The sequence below is a fragment of the Ochotona curzoniae genome, unplaced genomic scaffold (genome assembly GCF_017591425.1).
Source record: "Ochotona curzoniae isolate NIBS_2020 unplaced genomic scaffold, NIBS_Ocur_1.0 contig_908, whole genome shotgun sequence".
In the NCBI taxonomy this organism is placed as follows: Eukaryota; Metazoa; Chordata; class Mammalia; order Lagomorpha; family Ochotonidae; genus Ochotona; species Ochotona curzoniae.
The window spans coordinates 25691017-25697174 of record NW_024466607.1 but is presented as its reverse complement, the minus strand read 5'-3'; the positions used below and the strand labels follow the sequence as shown (position 1 = coordinate 25697174).

The 6158-nt window shown below is 39.4% G+C and overlaps 1 pseudogene; it reads right to left on the bottom strand.

Moving 5' to 3' along the window:
• Window positions 1–3878: 3878 nt before the first annotated feature.
• LOC121166004 lies at window positions 3879–4254 on the bottom strand (annotated as a pseudogene).
• Between the last annotated feature and the right edge of the window lie 1904 nt (window positions 4255–6158).

Sequence of the window (6158 nt, the reverse complement as noted above, 5' to 3'; positions counted from 1 at the left end):
GTACCGTATCTGTGCTGATCTGGGGGCTTTCACAATGATGATTAGACTGGGCATAAGAAGACAGCCCTGGCCGATGTTTCTGATGTACCGTGTCCTTCCCTGAACCTGCACGGCCCCAGTTCGCTACTCTGGGAGCTCTTGTATTTCTACTTCCTCTGCCACTGTCACTTCTCCCTGATGTCTGCAAATTTCTCTCTGAAGATCTTGCCTCTGTTCTCATCTTCTCTCATCTGCTGGAGTCTCAACATCCAGAGAACTTTGCTTCTTCGGTTGTTTTTAAGGTTTGTACACATAGTGGAATTTCTCCAAGAGTAAGGGAAAGAGTTATTTAGTCTTAATGATGATTATTTTCACGCCTAAGTGTTTGTAGGCCTCAAAATTTGTAATTAACTTAATTTTATTTATTGTGATTGTAATCTTATTTACAAAATGCAGTTGTATCTGGCATAAGGATCGTTCCATTCCAAGTCCTACTCTGAGGCAACATGGCAGGTTATGGTTCTTTTCTTAGTCTGTTTTTTTGCAAGCAGTGTGTGTCCTTCTCTCCCCTTTATTACTTCCTCCCCTTCTCTCAACTATCTTACCCTGAAATAAATAAATAAAGCCACGTCTGCACAATCTAGACATTGTGGATTTCCAGAATGCATTCTCTCTTGGCTCATATCTTTGTCCTCAGGCACTTCCAATAACCAAGGCACTGAGTGACACAGACAGTCTAAGTACATCATCTTTATCTTTCACAGCACACTTCATCTGTTACGAATGCAGCCATTGATTATTTGTCTGTGGTCTTTATGCCAAAGTTTGCCTTGGTAAACAAACTAACCTTGGCCTGAATCCTGCCTTTCTTCCACACTCTCTCAGACTACTGTAACCAGAAAATCTAAATGCTTGCTATCCATCACTTTGCAAGACCAAGGACCTTGAAAAGTGACAGTGGCTTTGCCTAAGGGCACAAATTTCTCTCTGCCTATAATTTCCCTCTGTCCCAGATAAGTCATACTAAGAACACATATATGTTTCTAAGAAAAGGACATTATTTTGTTTCCTAATTCCATCGCACCCTTCAGATCACAGACCAAATGTTACTCTCTAGGGTAACCATCTATATAATCCTTCTGGAAGTGCTTCGCTCCCTATTTACATGATTTCACAGAAATGTGTGAGTAGTTTTGTTTGTGTCAATCAGTACATTTGCAGTTAGTCAACCTTTGGATTATTTATACCATTTATGAATATATTTTCATCCTGTACAGTGCTATCAGAGTAAATGTTCAGTAAATAGAGATGAGCAAATGAATGAGTGGGAGAGCCTCATCAGGAACCTATTTTTGTTTTGCTGTTGTTGTTATAGATAATTTTATTCTTCCCTGATACAATTTAATCTCAGCATAGGTAAATTGCATCACTCTATCCTGTGTTAAAGAGATATGCATGACCAACTGGTGGCCAGCAACTCTCATGTCAGAACCCATTATATTATCATAAATCGTGGCAAATATGCTTGTTGTGATGGTTTATGTCTTGTTAATTTTTTCTGAAGGAGACCTAGGTAATGGCATCAAACTGCAAAAGGAAAGAGGGATGGAGAAACAAAATTATGTTTATCCTGTTCATTGGCATTAGCTGAGACCTTGCAACTACGGTCTCTGTGATATTTTTCTTGAGCTCTTGACCTGGTGCTTCCAACTCTGCTCCTGGATCGTCCCTCCTCAAATTCTGAAGTCAGATTAGATCAAGGGTATATTATACAAATATAGGATATGTCATACATTATTTAAATGATACTTTGTTTATTCATCCATTTCGCACTTTTTAAGAGCATAGAATGTGAAAAGCGCTGCAGTCAGGAAGATGGTGTTTAGGGAAATCTATCTGGCATGGGAGTTTCCTGGGTCTGTGATTTACTACATATTATATTCAACTGCAGGGTTTTTAAAAGCACAATTGCTAAGTTCCATCCCCAGGTTCTAGTCATCTTGAATTTTTCTGAATTTCTGCACTCAATTTTTTTTCATTTTATTTTAAAAGATAAGAGATAGGTAGAGTGAGACCAAGGCAGAGAAGGGATTTATAGGAGTGAGAAGGGAGAAGGAGAAGAAGGAAAAAAAGAAAGGGAGAAAGAGAGAGAGAGAGAGAGAGAGAGAGAGAGAGAGAGAGAGAGGTCGGTCTTCTGTATATTGGTTCAATCCCAAGTGCCCATGAGAGCCAGACTGCCAGGAGGATGCCAGAATCCTAAAATTCAAAATGCATCTCCAGTGAGAGGCAGCAAGCAGGCACCCAAGTGTTGGAATCTGACGCCTCCCACAATGCACATTAGCTGGGAGCTGGAATTGAAAACAAAGCTGAAACTTGAATCAGCTACTCCACTGCGGGCTGTGGGCATCCTAATTGGAATCCTAACTGATGCACCTGAACATGTCTTCAAATTTCTGCATTTTTAACAAGTTTCCAGACAGTGCTGATGCTACTGGAGTAGGTATCATACTCTGAAGAGCACTAACCTAGATGATGTAGAATATTAAATACATATATAATCCATAGAACTTAATATTTGTTGGATGGACAATTTGAATGGATTAATCATTCAAGCAAATCAGTGTAAGTGTAATATTATAAAACCAGGGGATAAAAATGTCCATAAAAAGGAAACTATAGGGGTAGATTTGATAGAGATTTACTTACCACAGTTCTCTGAAATCTTTAACTCCTACTTCCTCCGTGTGGTTTCTAATATGACTCGGTGCTAACAAAACTATATGGCTGAAATTCATCAAATTAGCTTTCCCTATTTATGTCTTCAATCTGAAGTTGCAATAGACTGCCTCCTCAAGAATAATTTGTGCAACTCATTCCCCAGGTCTCTGTCAAGAAGGTCAGAATAAATCCAGAATATCATTGAAGGCCAATGGCAGCAAGTGATTAAGAGTGGCACATCAGAGAGATTAACCCACTGATTTGGATTTTCTCAGTATCTGTGCCAAGAATCTGGTGGATTAGCTGGGATATTGCTTAGATACTCGCTGTGGTATAGATCTTGGATGGCACATCTAGTCAGCATCATAGAACATGATGATCCTAGTTCAATAGAGGAGACTTAAGTGCATAAGCTTTGCTTGCATTAATTCAGAGGTAAGAGTAATCCTGCTTCTGTCACTTCTGAATTACCTGACCAATGCCTTTAAGTCTCCGTTCCTTCACCTAGGAAGTAGGTACAATAATAGTAATAACTCATAGGACACAACAGTTAATAAGTAACTCACAATAGTCCTAAGTGACTACTGCGCATAATGTACCCAGTGCAGCCAGTGTACTTTGTCACATTAAATTTTCAGCACATTTGAGCTGGTATTTTTATATCATAGCTTCTCGAATTTTCTGCATCACATTGACTAATGCTTTCATACATTGCCGTTTGTAAATATTAGACACAGAGTGGATGTGTACTGTTCAGTTATCATGAAGGCAGATTTGCAGGAGGACGTTTGCTGCTTGGATTTCTAACTCTGAGCCAGGAAATGGAGTGAATCACATGGATCTGACTGTTCCATGTCCCCATGTTATGGGGAAATCTTCATGGTATGAAGGCTAGGATTTATTACTTTTTCCAAGAAGCAAACTACAGAGGAAGATCACTATCTTCCTGAACATCATCTTTAAAAGGTAAGGGTATTCTTCAGTTCCTTCCCTCCTCAGGTACCTAGTCTTTTCCTGAAGGTTGCAGTGTTCCCTAGGATATAAACAAATGAAGGAAATATGATATATCAACTTAGAAGCCGAACCCACTGTGCTTACAGTTCTTGTTCTATCTAGAAAATGTGTCAGCTTGGAGAAGTTACTTAAGTTCTCTGTGTCTCTTTTCATCAGTTTTTAAATTTTTAGTTACTCAAGTTCCATGCTTTTATCCAGCTTTCTGATTCTGCTTATACCTTCAACACTTTCACAATGATTTTCCGCTCCGCAATAGGGAAAGCCCTGTTCATCCTTTCATGGGCACACTTAGCATACATGGAACCACCATAGGCCCTGCTGACGTGTTTTTTTTTTTTTTCTTCTTAGACAACCGCATCAGAACTCTAGGTCTCATAGCACGAACCACTCACAGTTGGCCTGAGCACACTCGACATGCAGGCTTTGGTACCTTACCAACCTTCTTAGTATGAAGGTAGACGATTCTGTTCACAGGGACAGTCTGATTTTGTTAGAAACTGTATCGTAGGAAAGTCTATGGTGGTATATCAAATGCTGGACCATCCTGCCTGTTTCTAAGCACCGTCCCAGAAAAGGAAGAAGAGAGCTTCATCATTCTTAAAATACTATTAAATATCATTGCTAGCAGACCTATTTTGAGAAATAAATCAGTCAGTGAATTTTCCAGTACCTGAAAAATACTAGATGCTAGAGATCAGCTATGTGAATTCTCACCATCTTATCCTGTTGTGTGGCGCTCATTCCAGTATTCCTCATTTCAATATTCCTGAGTTGTTGAGGGAATCCGTACTCTTCAGGTTTAGAAAAGTTTCAATCATATCCCCTCCACCCTTTTTATGTATCTCTATGTAAGTATAAAAGCACTAGCCTTCTTGAGCCATCTACATTTCCTTCATTGCTTTGACAGAGTTGCCTGGATATTTCTTCTACTGATGTTTGTTCGATCTTTTTGGCAACACTTCATGAGACCTCTGTAAGGTTGGCCTTTCATCTTTCTTGCCAAGTGTAGGGCCTTGTCAATAATAGGCACTCCATAAATATTTGTTGAATAGGTGAACAAATAAATGCAGCCTAGACATGCCAGAGTAATCATGGCATTAAGCTAAAAATAACGCAGCTTTGTTCCTCTGTAGACATGCATTGGGGCTAAATTACCACATCCCCTTCAAAGCCTTGTTCCAAATCAGTCACTCATAAGGAATTGTACAAATCCCTATTAATCATAATGCTATTATGAAACACAATGGTGGGAAAGGGGACTGTCTCCTCTGCCTTGGGCTTCTTTCATTTCTTACTGTGGCCAAAAATCCATCTAGACTAGAGCCAAGATCAAAGGGGAAACCCCTTGGCACCCATCTCCAGGTGCTTTGTTCGATGAAAATAGGCAGAAAACCAACTGTTTTAAAACTCCAGTGCCCACTAGTGAACTGTTAACAAGGTAAATTAGATCATTTCACTCCCATTTAAATCTACCCAGTGATGTTCTGTGTCACATAAAATAAAATCCAAGTGCCTCTCCACACTTCATCTGGGCCCCGCCTACATTTTGGCTTGGCTATCGTTTAGTCAAAGAAGGAGCCCTTCTGCTTCCAGTAATCTCTCTATTCCTTAAGACAGAGTCCACAATTTTTTCCTATGAAGATCCAAAAGGTAAATATGTTAACTTTAGAGGCCATATCTGCAACATCTATTTAAACTCTTCTTTTCCTGTGTAAAAGCAGCCATGGAAAATATATGAATGTATGCATATGGCTTTGTTCCAATAACCTCTTATATCCAAAGTAGGCAACCAATTGTATTTGGCTCATGACCCATTATTTGTCAACCCTTTCCCTAAGATGGGACCTCTTCTTCATTCACTTTCCACCCTCATATCCTACTGTAGTTACTGCTGTGCATTTTCAGATCTGATGCTTGCTTGACCACTAGAATTTGAGCCTTGGGAGAATAGACTTGTATGGTGTGCGCGATAATGTCTCCAGTGCCGAAGACAGTTGCTAACACACACTGTTCAGAAACTGGTCTCATTTTATGTCACTCTTGGCCATCACTCAACATCTGGACCTATTTTCAGTCCTCTGAACCCTCAAGATTCACTTACTTTTCGAATTTTGTACTTGCCTTTGCTGTATAAAGTCCTTCCCTCATCTTTCCATGTCTGCCTCTTCTTTTCATTTATGAACCTAATCAACTGGTAGCTCTTTGGAGAAGACTTCTTTGATCAGGCCACTCAGAGATTCCCAGCATCCTTAGCCTTTCTGTCCTAGTTGCTCCAAAACACTTAATAAGAACTGAAATGAATTTTTACTGAGTTTTCATGCATTCATAACATCCTTAAAACCCCGGAAAAGTGTTTGACACATAGTCAGCTTTTCAATAAATATCTGTCTAGAACAGTTTTTTTTTTAATTTTTAAAGCAGATTTACAGAGAGGAAAGGCAGAAAAA